This window comes from Ceratosolen solmsi, unplaced genomic scaffold (genome assembly GCF_000503995.2).
Source record: "Ceratosolen solmsi marchali unplaced genomic scaffold, CerSol_1.0 scaffold53, whole genome shotgun sequence".
Lineage (NCBI taxonomy): Eukaryota > Metazoa > Arthropoda > Insecta > Hymenoptera > Agaonidae > Ceratosolen > Ceratosolen solmsi.
The window spans coordinates 1,731,398-1,750,009 of NW_011948441.1; the positions used below are offsets into that span (position 1 = coordinate 1,731,398).

Here is an 18,612-nt window from a genome sequence, read left to right on the forward strand (position 1 = left end):
GTTATTTATTAATTCTACTTATAAAAATTTTTAATTTAAATATAAATTCGTTTAATTTTTTTTAAGCATACTTTAGTGAATTGCATTTTATTATTTTCTTTTGTTATTAATATATCTTGTAATACATATTTAGTAAATAAATCAAAAGGCTTTAAGTAATATAAATTTGATTTGAATAATTACGTACATGGTCATACAAGCAGTTTAATATACTTGAATTTTACCATATTTAAAGAAAATTATTTAGCATATGTAATCAGATGCATTTATTATTTATTATATTTGTAGGATATTAAACTGCTTAAAGTTTCGATAAGTAAACCTGATAATTCCATTTATTAATTTACTGTATATATATATATATATATAATATTTTTTAAAAAAGTATTTTTACAGTGGGCAAACTAAATTTATAAATATAGTAAATTAATTATTATTTCTCTTGATGGCTTAAATTTTTATATCTTATTATGGAATAGTGACTTAATATATACTAAATATATATTTAGTATTGATTATATAATAACGAAAAATAAAATTTAACTTAATTACGTTATAGCTATAGCAAGAATTTCTCAAGAAAAATTTATTTATCAAATATACTAAATTTGAATGAGAAAATATTTACAAATATAAATTAATAATAAATTAACGAACAAATCCATTTTTATTAACGAGCAATTATTAACAATACAATTGATAAATATATTATAGTTACTTTGAAAAAGTGACGACTAATTTTTTAATTTTCTATTTGTTCAATCAGGATAGAGTGTAATTTACAAAAACTATATTTTTAACTTATTGAATTTATCCAATTACGCATAGCTGACTCACTTTTCTAATAATATAATTATTCTTTTTGTGTCTATCTATATATAATACCAATATATAAGTGTTTTTTCTCCTGACAATAAACAAAATGCGTACTTATACGCTTTACTTAATCATTAGCTAATCTTGACGTTATAGTTTTTTCATAATAAGCTGACTTAGGTTACAATGTCTATTTTATTTTTGTATTCCCTAAAGGAAAAAGTGCTCACTTTATTGCCATAAGCTCGAAATAGTTCGTTAATTTTTACAGCACTGTTTTCAGTAATAGTTCCTAATATATAAGAAATGATTTTTAAATAATGACAATTAAATTTTGTAAAGAAATTTCAAATTTTAAGTAGGTAAATGTCTTTTTTGTTATAAATTTCATTTGATAGCAACTGAGCGATAGTAGCCGATAGCATATGTAGCTTATACGCACTTACAATAAAAATAACTTTCTTCTATATTTATAGAAAAATAATGTAAGCAAGAATTAACTTTGCCTTATGATTTTAATCAGCGGGCTATAATTTTTCTTCGTTAACCCATATTAACTAAGTAAATTATTAACTAATCATTGTTTGTTGCATTATCGTAATATTTAAGAGTTGATTAATGAATATTGCAACCTAATCCCGTTAATTATAAATTAATTTTAAATCTAGGTGAATATTTAAAAATCCATTACTAAGCGCTTTTATTACCAAGATAGTCAATGAGTCTGGTGCAGCACATTATATTGACGGAAATTCAATTGCAATAAAGCGCCATGAACGCTCATGATAAATCATAGATACATTATGCAAAAGCGCAATGCTATCGTGTTATTAACTTATTGATTAACACGGCCTATTATTGTATCGTTACAAAATAGGCCAAATATCAAGAAACTGAAATACATAGCCAATTCCGTGAAATTTCATTTAGAGGTTTTAAAAGCCTATAATAAGAAGAAAGAGAACGTGGAAGCGGAGAATATAAGTATGAGGACGCGTGGATAGGGATGAGTAGGCGAATGGAATAAAAACGAATGAGCGTATGGTATGATACATTGTCTTATACAGTGAGCTTTCGATTTAATGTGTCAGAGCAAGAGGGAAAAGCTCCGCGCGCTTCTTGAGAAGCACAGAAAGGAGTGGGAGGAAGACCGTAGCGGGGATGGGCAGTAGTTAAGAGGAAAGGGGACTTCGCAGGAGAGCGAGCGATAAAAGAATATAAATAATCAAACGCACCCGGATTTCTATTTATAAGTTTACGGTGAGAGAGCGGCCGCTCGTGCGCGCGTATGCATGTGTGCGTGCGTGCGGTTGCCCTCGGAACTTCTCGCGAGCGCTCCGGGAAAAACGAGCGAGGGCGGGATCGAGAGAGTGCGAACGGCGCGGTTTTTGTTGTGCCCGTTGTCCTTACTTTCTCTCTACCCTTTTGCTTCTACGCCATCGCCACCACACTATTACTACTGTTATTACTATACTACTATTGCTACTATTACTACTATTATTTCTACCACTACTATTATTGCTGCTAATATTACTACTACTACTGTATTTTCTTCATCGTCATCATCATCATCTTCTTCTTCTTCTTCTTGAGTGTTTCGCGCGGGATAGAAAGAGAGATATAGAATAAAAAAAAGTTGTCCATTGCAGCAAGTGCAACCTAACCTCAAAGAGCCGGAGGAACGAGGGGTCGGCGTCGTGACGCCGAGGAGCACGATGTAATCTTATCTCAGAGTAACGGGCCCCAGTCCTGTCCTCTCCTTTCCTATATCGGCCCCAAGTGAGAGAGAGAGAGAGAGAGAGAGAGAGAGATACAGAATATATATATATATAAAGGTTGAAAAAGAGAGAAAGGGAGAGGGGAGAGAGAAAAGAGCGACAGGAGAGATAGCAAAAGGCGTGTGCGTGCGTGCGTGCGTGCGTGCGTGCGTGTTAGAGAAGGGAAGAAAGAGAGAGAGAGAGAGAGAGAGAGAGAGAGAGAGAAGAGCCGCCAACGCCCGAGGATAACGCCGGGATGAGCAGCCGGTGACTTCGTCCTGCGTCCCCACGTCTCAGTCTCCGCACGGAGGAGTCGCTCTCGTCAGGGTGCATGTATTTGGGCAGCGCCGTCGCTGCCGCCTCGAATCGTCGTTGCCAGCAGCATGCGGTGAGTCTGTCCCCTTTCCCCCTTTCTTCTCTTTCATTTATTGTCTTCCACTTGCTTCTTGTCTTCCCATCACCCCGGTGACTTCATTAATTGGGACGCTCGTCGAAACCCTTAGCAGTGCAAGCTCCCGTAATAGAATTCCTGCCGCCGTGAATCCCAGTCAATCGTCGCCGTGATCACAATTTTTCCCCGTATGCATCGTAAATCGAACCCTTTGATCAGCTTTTAGCCTGATTTCGCGTTTGTCGCGTGGCGCCGATTTACGGCGTAATATTGTTTTTAATAACAATAAACGACAGCTGTGCGTTCCTATTGCCGCTCAGCCCGACCTTACACTAAGCGTGATTTTGAGTACAAGCGCAACGGCGCTAAAATTAGAGCCGCGCACACGTGGAAATGCCGACACGAAAGGGACGGGAGGAAGTCGCGCGATCGCCTTTCCAGCAAAAACGTCTATTACGATGAATGGGACGACTCAATTTTGCAAAGAGCTTTAACTTGTCACTAGGGGAAGGGTTGAAAGGCGGGCGAAGGGAGACTAATGAGCATACAAGAGTTGCTCATAAAGCGTTATAGTCGAAAATAAAAAATAATATTCTCGTATATAATAATAATAAAATACTGACGCTTTGGAGCTATTCTAAAATATTATCTCACCTTAACTGACTGGCTCGTATGACCAACTTCCATTTCCTTTCTAGCTCCATCTTTTTAAATCGTGACTAATTCAATATGGATTTTTATAACTATCCGTTTTTAATAAACTCTGCCACTTTTACACCCGAACGCATTTTCCTTTACTCGCCTCACCTTGCTTAGCTCTAAATAGATATTGTTATCTGAAAGGGGAAGGTGCTTTTAAAATTTGCATTTGTACTCTTGCTCTTTTATATGGATACAACTGAGTATAATTTGATTTTATTTGATGCTAAACAATCCTAGAAGAAGGTAGATTTTCATACTCTTGCTTGTATATCATTCGTTAAAATGCACTCGTTTGGACTTTCGCTTAAAATATTTTAATTTTACATGGAAACTTTGATCACTTTACTTTAGGCATTAAGTTATTTCAATAAAGTTACAATATAAATAAGACCGTAATCCAATTTGTCTTATAATTACCTTAGAACTGAGAATCATATATTTATATATTAAGTTTCGGATATGTAAATAGATATATCTTATTGGTATATAATTAAACAAAAATAGTAATTTCTATTTAATAAAAAAGAATAATTAAATAATTTATTAATAATATACTCTGGAATACTGATGAATTTGATCGGAAATGCAATGATTATAATTGCCATTGTTATTTGTAGTATTATTATATCTATGCTTGTGTGTCTTTACATTCTATGTATTTTGCTAATGTCGGGATTACTCACTTTTAATTTATGATAATTTGTTTGTGAAAGATTCTAAAATTTAAGAAACAATTTTCAACTATTTTCAATAACTAGCATAGAATTTAGATATTTATATTTGAATAGAATTTCCTCGATTGCAAATAAAATAATATATTAATATATATTTTTCATTATGCATTTGTAAATACTTATTTATTTATTATAGTGTTTACTTTATTGTAATGATAATTTTAATTATTTTTGTAAATTTAATAAGAATAATGCTATGAAAAATTGTTAAATAAAATAAAAAAATTTATAAATATTACCAAATAAGTAATAAAAAATAATTAAAAATGTTTCAATTAAACTTGTAATAATAAGAAAGGAAGTAGGATACCGATCTGAATTTATATTTTGCCAACAGCGCTTTTAATATATTTGTAATTAAATATTGGATTTTATTCATTCATTTATAATTGAAAATCGATATTAAACAGATAATAATTTGGTAAATCTATCCGAATAAAGAAAACTTAATTTCTTATATATAGAGTGAATCAATATAAATATAATTAGGAATAATAATATAAATAACCTAGTGATTTTAGCAAAAGTTTCCTATTACATCGAAATCAATATACTAATTAATTAATGTTAACTGTTAAGACATAAACATTTTCATGATTAGAAATGAATTACTAATGTAATAATTATTTTATGAAATTTTTAAAAGTATTACAACTAAATATTTGTTATCTTCAATCTATTATAATCTTTTCGTTTAGATATTTTAATCTCATGTATGAAATATAAAACTGATATAGTAAGTAAAAAATTGACCTGAAAATATTAGGATAGATCGGTATTAAAGAAAATTTATGTTCCATACTTTCGTATAGTGCAAGGTGTTAAACTTTATTTAACATGTTAGTATGATTGAAGCTCAAATAGAAATGATTATTGAATATTAAGAATAATATGACGAAATGGCTTTTTTTTTTTAAATAACAAGCACCTTTAATATATATTCTTATACAACATTCTATTAACGTTAATGTCAGAATGCCCGTATACCATTGAAATTTGTTTCAACGTGAAATTTTATAACAATATTCAAAACGGGGAATCTCGTAGACTCGCATTGAAAGTAAATTTTTCAAGCTAATACGTATGTGAGTTGTGTAGGCGGACTCGCCAAAAAGAATTTTATTGATATTTTCTATAAAATTTCATTTTTCGAATCTTTCTAAAAATTAGCTGTGAAAATTTTTTATATACCGAAATAACATTTTATAAGACATTAAATTACCCAAAACATATTCATTCGACTAAATTAATTTTGTGTTAATTTCGATATTGGTTTATTGATAAAGTAAACAGAAGCGTCTTATAAAACCTTTATATTAAGATATAATTTCTTTGAATCAAGTTCTTAATATCTTTTTTACGAAAAGTAAGTGTTGTTCACTTGTTTATTTTATGGGGTTATTCGAGTAGTTTTACATACAGACATAATTATAATTTATATATAATTATATTTTAGTAGTTGAAGTGAATGGCATTCTTATTAATAAATAAATATATATATATCAGAGAGATTAATCATTGATTAATAACAAGGTGTTGATATTATTGAAATTATATTACAGTAAATTATGTTTTTTTACATAAAATTTAATAATATTATGTACAAGTTCACGATACAAATATTTTCATTAAAATTATGATTATTAAAAAAATTTAATGAAAATATTTAGAATTTTCTTAAATGTAAATAACTATAATCGATTGTGTACAGAACAAATATCATGCTGTGGTAATATTCAATTACATAGCTTCTTACTATTTAAATGTATAAATATATATATAAATATATATATATATATATATATATATATATATATATATATAAATATATAGATTTTTATGTACATGCAAATATTTATATTTCAATTTAAATCAATCTTTATAGATAAAGTTTCATATCTTGAAAAAACGTATTGAAATAAAACATTTTACGAAATAATATTGTAATTGATGTAGGATGGGCTTTTTCCAATAAACAATGCCATACCATATTTTCATTAAACGATGAAAGTTATTATAGTTGAATCTTGAAAATTCCGCTTGAAACAATTGATTATTATATGGATCAGAACTTTAGGTTTGAAGGTTTATGACCTAGATCACTTTTCAGCATCGTATTTACTTTTTGTAATTGATTCAACGGTATAAACTAATATAGTTAAACAAACGTATAAACATTTTCACAAAAATTGAATAAATAATTAGAAATATCAACTTTTGATAATACCTTTGTCTACATTTTTTACTTTTGTGCTATTTAAATTATTTTAACTGGAAGAATTTGAATGAAATTTTAGAAAGTATGATTCATTAAAGAAGATAATAATATGGCACGTACAAATATTGATATAAAGAGCGAAAGAAATTTTTTTATTAAAAATAGTTGTTTAAGTATTAAGTATTCTATTTGTAATATTATATTTTCATTTAATAATAACAATATATTTTTCAGAATTTTAATTAAGCACGTAAGTAATATATTTAAGGTGATTTTTAAATGTAATTGTAGAAATTGAAGTAAGTAATGCAATATTTACTGTATGAAAGAATATTTAGATATACTATTTGCATTTTAGTCATAGATGCTAATTTGCAATTTCGACATTCCTTTTGAAGTAAACTATCTGAACCACGAGATTCATAATTGGAAAAAGTCAAAAAAAAAATGGACCGCGTTTTTTTGATAATGATATTGCATTTTTGGGAATTGATGAAATTGACACTTAATATTTATATTAGATAGAAGAGTGTAGAGATTATGGACACTTAATAATTGACACTTAATATTTATATTAGATAGAAGAGTGTAGAGATTCTTAGTAACAAGGGAAGTTGAAGACTACATTGATAGAAGACTAGATAAAGATAGATTGTTGAATGGATGTTGTTGGATGGACTAGATAAAGATGGATTGTTGGAATAAATAAGTAAAAATATGTGAGAAAATTCATAATGTGTTGAAACTTCTTTGGATAACTAATAAAAGATGATAATTCGAGACTATTGAAGACTATGGAGTTCCTAAGTTATTATGTTGTAAAAATTTTAATAACTAATTGACCATTTTTACAATAATTTTTTATTATTCGTGACAACGTAAACAACGTTATATTTATTTTCAGTGTTGTGAGTGTTTTAAAATTGATAAAATTTATCGTAATTTTATCATTAAATGATTTTAAGTGTAATTAAGTTAAGTAAATCTAATAAATTTTAAGAATATCTGACGACATTAACGTTGCTTTTTCTTTTCTTTTATATTTAAAAATAAAATTTTATTTCAAAAATAGAAACCTTTAATTATATATGAATCATAATTTTCAGTTTGAATTTTGGTATATTTTTATTTACGTAAATATTTACTATATGGATTAGTTAAAGTTATTAAATTCAAAATAAAATGAATATTACTAATTGGAAAGTGTAATTATTATAGTGTAACTTTAATAATTATAATATAAGTGAAGGTAAAAAGTCATTAAAATTAGATATTTATATAATGAACATTCCCGTTTGGTTTGAATGAGCTTAATAGATTCTTTTATATTGAGAATGTACAGAAGTACTTTTATTCAAATATTCAAATATTAAGAATTAAAAAAAAAAATATCTTTGAAATCGAAATTTCTATATACAATGTTATTCGATATATATTATGTTATTCGCTAACCATTTTTTTATTTCCATTTATCGTAAAAAAAAGAATTTTTTTAATTAAAAAATAATATATTATAATAAATTATTTGAAAAACATTTGCAAGTAAATATAATTTTATTTTTTACAATGAAAGTTTTTTTTAAAACATAATCACTTTAAAATGACTGTGAAAGTTAGAAAAATCAATTAACATTGTATGGAGTATTATTGGCAATTATTTACGTAGCGCTTACCAAGTACCTAAGAAAATATCTTGCTATATTGCTATTGGTACAGATTTATGAAAATGAAAAGATATTTTAATTATTCTTATAAAAGGATAAAAAACAAAATAGTTAAGATCTAAATAGGACATTTTTATATTTTTAGTATATAAAATACTTCAACCTGAAATTGTTTTATAGTAACTGATATTTGATATTTTTGTTTAGTAACTGAAATTTAAAATATGTTCTAATGACTGTAGTAGTAATTTTTTTTAATTTAACAGAAGCAATTAAGTACAGGTAATGATGGTTATAAAACTTTTGATCATTTAAAAGTGCAAATACACACTGTTATATATTTCTTTAATGTTTTAAATTATTATTTTTAGCGTGTTATTTGTAATAGCCTATAAAAGATAAAAGTCACTTTTAATTAAGTAAGCTTTCATAAAAGTTACTTTCCACTCTTCTTCCGTCTCTATTTATATAAAATTCTCGATAAAAAATTTGCAATTTAGTAATAGTGAATAGTGAATTATATTTAAAATTATTTTATTTATTATATATTATAGACATTTATTATCGTTTTTTTTTAAATAATTTATCAACTTGTTTTTTATGGATATAAATTTATAATTATTTAACGAAGAGTTAGTATTTAAAATATACCACAAGTTTAATTAATTTTTATGAAAATGTTTATAATTTATATTATAACGTTTTTCAATTATAAAATGAAACATCTAAGACTTAAATCAGTGAAAGTAAATCAGTCAAATTTATTTTTATATAAAAATATTATTTATCATTATTTTTAATATTTTCCATTACAATGACCGTTATTATGATATTTTAAATAATTCTAGTGACGTGAGTGTATATGACATGAATTTTAATACTATAGAAGTTTTATGTTGATCAGATTTAAAAGATTAAATTTACTTGTAAATTTACGTCAGAAACTCCAATAAGTAAATAATATTGGCATTGTATGGAAAAATTTTTTAATAAAAAATTTAAATCAGCATTATTGCAATTCATTTTAACGTATGTATATAAAAGAGTAAATGTGATAATTTAGAAGTTTTTAATAATAAATATAATTGACGACAGTATTAACATTTTATAAATTTATATTGAAAGTAAAAATATAGTGAATAATAAAATTTATTTATCATTATCAACATGCGCATGTAACACATTTTTTTATTGATCTAATTCAAACAATTTATGTCGCGCACATCAAACATTCTCAATAATTTCTATTCACAAAATCTTGTTTGTATACCTAATACAATGTATCTTTTATTAATTTTAAAACTCGAGGAGTCAAGTATTTTCTTCATGAAATTGAAAATGTTTGAAAGGCATAAAGCCGTTCTCACGAATGAAAATTCTGAGTGTTTAATTCCAAGTTACGGGCACAAGCGATTCTCGAAAAAGGAAAAAATTAACGAACCCTGGGCACAAATTATATCAGGACGTCACCTTTTCGTTAGAACTAAAAAAGCGCCTTGAACTCATATTGGGTCGGGGAGCGGGACATTTTTCTAGGTTATCCTGACGCACATACGTTGCTATTACATTCGGCACAAGCTGTAATAAAACTTGATTACGTTTCTTCTTTGTTATCCCTTGTATCATGAATTTTTAAAATGCAGGGAATCAAAATTGTACATGCGATCGATCACACGCTTTTTAATTATCTTGAATGATTATTAGCCGAATTTCTTTTAGTGAGAATGTATGCGATAAAGAGAATATCTCGTGATATTTTCATCATAGTAATTGCTTAACATGGTTAATTATATGATAAAATAAAACCTTGTCTGATGAGCAGCAATATAGCACAATAGCGAATTAGATGTCAACCAGTTGTTTTGTAAATAAATTTCTCATTACATTTGAGTATTCTCGGAATTTGTCTATTTAAAAGGATATTAAATAAATAATATTGATCATATAAAATACTTTAGCAGATTCAAATTATGCGGTTGTAATTTGAATGTAATTTTATACGGTGAATGAGGTAATTTGACGAATTAATGACTATGAGTTCAGAATATAATGAATAATATACGTTGTATGTTATTTGAACACATTTTCATTACTTTTATAAGTTTAATTAATTGAATTAAGTGAAACTTGTTTTAGATATTATTAAAATTATTCTTAAATTATTACTTTTGACTTTTTAAATTAATTAACTACTTTTTTTTTTTATTTACACGGAACATAGAATATTTAAATATTACAATTAAGAAATCTTTATTATTCATTATTAAACATTTGTAAAAATAATGTTTTTAAAGTATCATTATCAGATAAATTAGATAAATAGTATTCAGATGTATTAAATAAGATCATAGTGTTCTATTTTACCAAGGAAATGCTTGCTTTCATTTATTTTTGAGTTAATAATTCTTATTTTTTCATAAATTGTTTAATTTTCAAAGAATTCTTTTATCATTTAATGTTTGTACATATGATTCTATCGTGGCTGTTGGTCAACTATGGAATTAATATATAGTTCTAATAATTAAAGTATTTAAGTTTTAATTTTCTTATTGCCTAAAAGTGTGACTATCACAAAAATTATATTATGGATTACTGGAAATATAAGGAGGGGGGAGAATAATTGTAACGTATTAAAGGAAAGATATGATGAACAGTAAAAATTTTAATAATTCTAAAAAGTTAAGGATTTATATATCAAGTAACGTACAGCAATAAATTGTGCATTCATTTTGTTTAGTGTAGTATTGTCTATATGCTTACAAATTATTTCTTTCTCTTCACTAAATATAGTTAAAGTATAATGCCTGAAATGCCTGATATTAAAATACATGGATGCAATATTTTAGCTGTTAAATGTTGGGGTGTAAAGAAATTCATATAATTTATTAATACCGTGGTAATATCCATTAATCATCATTAAGTAATTGCCTTTGGAATTTAAAATAGAATTTTGAGTACTTTTATTGTAGGTGTAGCTATTGGCTACACCTACAAGTATTTAAAATATCAATGACACTTATCGATAATGTTTAAAAATGAATTATTATTCTAGGTTATTTTTGTACTACTTTTTAAATTGATTGTTTGTTGCTAAATATACATTAATTTTATTTTTAATAAATTTAATCCTTATTTCGAAATGTGAGAGATCCATATAACAAATGAATAGAAATTGGTTTTAAAAATTGCAAATTTCGAATGAGATTAGTTGGCGAAAAATAAAAATATCTAATACTTTAGGAAAATCCTTTAATTAGAATAAATCTCGATGATATGATACGACGAACAAATATTATATGACTTTACAATTATAAAATCAGAATATTCAAGGTGAGGTTCATATATCCTTCATAAAATATTGAAAATGCTTTATAATTACTCTAATAGTCTTTAATCAGACGAATATTGAGAACAATAATGTGGTCGAAACAATCTGAGCCCTAACTTCATTAAATGATTATAGACTGGTCTTCGAGGGTTTCCGTCGTAGTCACGAAGCAATAACAATCCTTTCGTCTACAGTTTATTTTTAAATCTCAGAGTAAGATGAAATAATTCTGTGATTCAGCTTCCACGAAATTGTACTATTTGATTGAGCATTCAATTATCAACGTTATTCCAGTAAATTCCAATACATTCCAATACATTCGTTTTGCATTGGATTTTGGTTGGAGTCGTGTCTCGCCCCTAAGCAAAGAGGAATCTGCGGTGGACGATAAATTTGGCCGTTCGCCAATTATTTGCTATTTTTCGACCGCCAGGAGTGAGGAGAAAGACAAAGTATATATATATATATATAGTTATACAGATAGATAGATAGAGATAGAGAGAAGGGAGAATAGAGAATATCCAAGAAAATGGGAAAGTAGGCCGAAGCTGCGTTTGCGTTTTCTATCTAGAATCTCCGCTCCTTGTTTTTTTATTTCTATCCGCTGTTAGGGAAATCGTTAATAAGCAGATGTCACGGCCAAGTGTGAGTTTAAGGAGTTATGGATCTACTATGGGCGATAAAATATTTTAGCCGTATTTTTTTTTCAGTCGTACTCAGTGTTTGTCAAACTATTTAAGAAATGAAATTTTAAACGCTTGGAGACTGCCATCCATTGCATATAAGAATATTTGAACGATAAATCAAAGAAAAATAATGAATTCCTCTATATTCATTAATTTTATTAATTAATATCTATGTATTAATTAATTTGTTAATTAAATAGTTGAATTTTATTAGAAATATTTATTCACTTTTTCGAAATATTCACTGTTGCATTAACAAATAAAATAACGCGATGGCCTTTATTTTCGAAACACTTTTTGCTTTTGACCGTTTCATTGGAAATATTATTTGTTGATGTTAACAATTTATTTAGTAAAAGAAATAAGCTCTGTGTCAGTAGAATCGAAAAATAGGTTAGTTACTAAGGATAAATGAAATTAAATCATCATTCTTGAAGCCAAAATCAATGGGCAACTTTATATACTATTTATTTTTTTACTTTTGTTATTCACGAAACTATAATGTTTCAATTTTATTAACACATATTGTTTAATATTTTTGTACAAACATTTTTTGTGTAATCATTGTTTTCATGTATTTTATTTTGCGATTTATCATTATAAATTTATAGGTTTGCTAAATTTCGACTTTTCATATTATAATTGGAATTTCAAACATTAAACTTCATTACAATTATTACGACAATTATATATTAAAATATTTCTTACTTAACCAAATATCAAAGTCTCTCTCTTTGTATAAATAAAATTTGTCCTTTTGATATTTGAATTTTTATAATTTTCTTAACGTTCTCACACCAAAAAAAGTTTAAATTAATTCATCAAATATTTATATTAGCAAAAAATTATTTCTAAGGTAATTTTTTATATAAATAATACATAATTACGATTGATTAAATAAATATATCGTAACGATTTATATACATTTATATACAATAAAGCATATGAATTGTATAATTTAATATAAATTTTAAAACAATGTCTTAATAATAAATTGGTTTTTATTTATTTTATTGTACTTTACATTTTGATTCATTCAATTTTAGCTTCATGTGTAAATAATGAAAAATTGTAAAAATTACAAATTTAAATAATTTATTATATGAAATAATAATCGAACGCTTATATTATGATATAGATATTATAGTTTTTTTCGTCAGTAAAATATAACCTTGTATTATTGTCAAATGAACTGATCTCCGTAGTTTAAATAGAGCTATCTTTCTTTTTATAAAATAGAATTTCGTAAAATTATTTTGAAAAAAGCTCATGAAACATAAATAAGTATAATCTAAAAAGAGGAAACTTTATTGCTATTAAGAATATTTATTGTAAAAAATATGAGATGAAACCATAGTATAACACTTTTGGTATCGAGCAATATTTATCCACATTAGTTATTTTAAATTCATTCGTGAAACATTTTCAAGCTTTATTGTGTTATTATTGCCATTATGTATTCTTAATATTACAGTTACATTTCATCAAATTATGAAATACAAATGACCCTTTCAAACAAATATCCCTTTTGCTAAATCAATAAGAGATTTTTCAATAATAAAATTACAATAATTAAAATGGCCATTATTTTGATTATGCATTATTAATAATTGTTACGTATCATAAAATTATAAAATATAAATAAACATTTTCAATAAAAGTTTGTGTATTAAAAAAACAAAATAAAAAATATAATATAAGTGGTTTATAAAATTTTTTTACTTTTCCCTAACATGAGTAATACGTCAAATAAATTAAATCACCTTTATTTACAGAAATTTAGCAATAAGTTTATTTCACTTCTGTCAATAAATATAATTTTCGTTGCTTCCGCCCTTCGCTCTTGCATTTATTTAACTATAATAATCAGCATTTTATTTCCCTGAAAATTTATTCTAAGAGAATTTTGTATGGTGTCTGGAATTTTAATCAACTACTTGGGTAATGCGTCACTTTAACTATTGACATGCGTGTTAAAATAAAATTTGGTTATTTGTATTGCGTACATCAACAATAATTGGTATTGTAATATGAGTATGTTAAAATCTATATTCTATATTATATATATTCAATTATTTCAGTAATAATTTTTAAAAATTGATTAAATATTCCAATATTATTTTGTATTAGGTTACAAGAATTTATCGAAGACATATAAATACGATCAAATTAATATCTAACAATGATTGTATTACATATTTATATACTTATATTTTTGTATTATATAATTTTCTTTATACTATATTTTTATAGTAGGTTGGTATAATATAATATATTATTAAATTATATATATTTGATTGATTTAAATTGCATTGCTTAATTTTATTTTTAGTAAAGAAAATTATCTTAAAATGAGAAATACATTTTCGTATGTTTTTATCTTATAAAATGAGTTTGTTTCATTCCTTTATTCATTGTGATAGTTTTCATATCAATAACGGTTACAATATTAGAATTACGATAAACACTTGACATTAAAGTCAAATTTAATCAATTATAAAAATTTGAAAGAACAATTAATATAGAGGATTTCATTACTTAATGGAAAATTTATAGAAAAAAATTAAATTATTAAAGACTCAAAAGATTTAATTAGATTAAATAATATAACTAATCAAGAGATATCGTACAAAGTAGAAAGTTTTTTCAGAGAACCTTCTAAAATGTATATAAATTTAAGATTAAAAATATTAAAGTTTATAAAAATTAATCTTCGCCTTTTAATTTTCAAAGGTAATTATAATAATTTTGTAAATATTCGATATTTAATTTCTACATAATTTTAGAACAATAATGATTTCTTATTTTTCCTTTTTTTATTAAAATTTACATTTCTACCAACTTAATTGATAGTTAAAATGTTAAAGGTGTAAAATTTTTATGAAATCTTGATTCTACATTTTAAATATATATAGAAATAATAAGAATCTCACGTCATGAATGTCCTTGAAAATGACACGGACAAATGCAATAAAAAATGAAGTATATACGCCTGACCGACGCTAATTTTTATCACTACCATTTTTAGTCAATTGATTTCATGATTAATCAATCAATTTTTACAACGATACTTATTTCTTATACGTTCGGTTCATTTACTTCATTATAACCAGTAATTTTTTTCATTATACATGCAATAAATTTTATGCTTATGTATTTCCAGAGAAATATAGATAAATGTGCTTGCATTTGACCTCAGGATCTGCTTGTCATATCAGTCCTGCATGGAAATATAGGTTACAAAATAAGTTATTTTATATTCATGAATAATTATTTTATTTTGTACTTGTATATACGAATTTTCAATCAATATACATTGTAGGAAAATATAAGTAAATTTGTTACTAAGGTTCGTATAATAAAAAAATTCATTTTGTCTATTTGATTGTAATTTTGAAAAATAGTTAAATTATGTACATCTCTTGGTTTTTTGAAAGTTTTTACACTTTATTCAACTTAATTTTATTAAATGCTTTACAAATGCTTTAATACTTTTGATGAAATTTATTGAAAAACTTTCAATATAAATCGATACTAAAATGTTCGAATATAATTAATTTTTTAATTAAATAAATCATTAACTATCTTATGTATAATAAAAGATAATGTCATTAACTTCATTTATTCAAACTAATAGTATATTTTGTAAAATAAACGTAGATCAAGTAGTAAGTATATTTAATTTACTTAGACTAAATATTAATATAAAAAGCAAAGTAGACGAATTGTCGCCGAATAGAACTATTCCAGTGAATATTCTTTTGAATCGATACATTTCATAAATATCAATCATTTTATTATTATTATTCGTGAATATATTCGATTAGCATTAATAAGAAATAATGTTTCGAAAAGAGGTAAAATGGGAGAACACATTAAATACTCGAGTTGTGAAGGATCTCAAAAAATAAGCGTGGGTATTTGTGGTTGATAAGGTGTTGAATAAATACAGTGCTACATAATTCCTTGCTCTAATCAAACATAAGGGTGGTAGAAAAAAGGTGGCGATAAAATGGGCGGATCGAAGGTTGGTAGCGTATGAAAAGTGGGTCATCGCCTGGCGGGGTTGACAACCAACTTTCTTTCCGGCAGAGAAAACTACTTTTTCTGTCCTTACACACACACGCACGCGCGCGCGCGCGCACACACACACACACACACACACACACACACACACACCTCGCAAAGGATATTTAATACACTGATAGGATGATATATGAGGGCGTCTAGGATATAATCATCTTATTTTACTAGATGTTTTCAGACATTATTTTATAATTAAGAGCTATTTTGAATTTTATTAAAGGTAAGAAGAAAAGGTAGGATTTCATAATTCTAATGTCACATGTAAATAATTTTGTAAATCGAAAATCAATATTTTGTGTTTCTACCTAATTGTTGGACTCTTTGTTGATGACATTTTAATACTCAATTTTTATATTTTTTTATGTATAAAATGCATCCATTTAATTCTATAATTTATAAATCAAATAATAAAATAATTAATGTGTAAGATTTTTTATTCGGTACAGAGCCTTAATAAAATGAAAAAATTTTCCTTTATTAAACGAACAATTTTAGTAAAAATTGATAAAATTTATTTAATGTTCTTATTATATAAATAATTCAGTTTTAACTCTTACTTATTGTGTATTCCAATTAATTATGTGGTGAGTGCGATCGAAGCCGATCGTAATTAAAGTACATAGACAAAAATGTCTAAGAAATTAATTGCTATTTCTTCGAAAAATGTTCGAAACAGCGTGTATCGATTTCCACTACCTACAGTGCAAGTTCCGAGAATCTTAAGGAATTTGTATATCTCTTTTGTACACTAATTGCATTTATCTCCTTGAGCAAATTTCTATGAAAAAAGTTTTGCAGTTCTTTGCAATTCTTTGTGCAGATGTCAATGGAATTTTGAACTTGCTTATTGCTAAAGAATGCGACATTCAAATCAATGTTTTCTCACTTTTTTCATTATATTAATTCATCATCGATTGCCTACGTGGTATTTTGGACAATTCTTTATATACTGTACAGCTGACACAAATTCACATTCTATTTACTTATTAATATAAAAATCTTGACGATGTTGGATATTGTATTTACATAAAGGAGCGCACTGATTGCAATAGTTCTTTTCATAAGCATTATCCGCAAATATAATTTCCACTCTACAGATTATAATATTACGAAACCATATATATTATTTTCTTATGAATAATATTTTTATAATTGAGGTATTAATTAAATTTAGTAATGGAAAAATATATATATAGATACTTATAGAATATAAAACGTTAGATATAGAAATACATCCGAAATATTGTAAGTACTATTAATACAAAATATTTGATTAAAAGTAAATGCCTAGTTTAAAAAGTAAGATATTCTTTACTAAATGAAAAATGGATATTTTTCACCAATTAAGAAGAGATTTAATTTATATAAACAAATTTTTTTTAAGTGTTCTTAAATAAATATCTATTAATTTCAACATAAGGAAATAAAAAGATATTATTTTTAATTGTATTGATTAAAAGCTTTATTTAATACAAGCAATATCTTATGTCAAATTTATAAATCCACACAATCATAGATCAAAATTTAGATTACAAAATTATTTGAAGATTCTGCATGTATTAATTTTCATATTACATTGGTTTATTGATTATATTTGTAAATAATATTGTATTAAGGTGAATATGAGTGCTTTAGGTAATCAAATTAAATCGAATTATTATATTATACGTAAAGCCTAGGAATATTATTTTGTATATAATTTTATGTCGATAATAATATAATAAGAAATATCATAGGATTTAACAATGATACTTTTCAAGCTTTTTTCAGTCTATTTAAAATTTGGAATCTATTTTAAATTCTTCATTTTTTTTTGTTAAATTTATTGATATTGAGAATACCTTACATTGTCAATATAATCATTATAAATATACGAGACTTCTTTGAATTTCAATTGCGAGCTCGGCTTCCTTTTGCTAATACAATATAAATCATTTACGACGTATCAAGAGTATTTTTGTTTTGAAGTACTAATAAATACAGTTAGTAGATATAATATTGACAAGTTCCATTATATTCAAAGATCATTTTCCCAATACCCAAGGGCATTATGGTATGTTTTTCTCGTTAAAAGTCGACAAAACATCGATGAAATAAAACAAACAAACAAAAAAATCAGAATAAGAAAAATGATAGTCTAACAATAATGATTCAGACTTATTTTAATTGAAAATTCAATTATTAATGAATTTCAAATATTACGTAATTGAAAGGGTAGGCTTTGGCTTGT

At 25.8% G+C, this 18,612-nt stretch overlaps 1 protein-coding gene across 1 annotated transcript in view; it reads left to right on the forward strand.

Moving 5' to 3' along the window:
• Positions 1-2,798: 2,798 nt before the first annotated feature.
• The window catches only part of Ca-alpha1D (Ca[2+]-channel protein alpha[[1]] subunit D), a 64,959-nt gene continuing 49,145 nt past the window's right edge, over positions 2,799-18,612 (forward strand). Inside the window, exon 1 of the mRNA XM_011503984.1 lies at positions 2,799-2,961. The gene's annotated coding sequence lies outside the window, so the exon portion shown is untranslated. The remainder of the gene's footprint in view (positions 2,962-18,612) is intronic.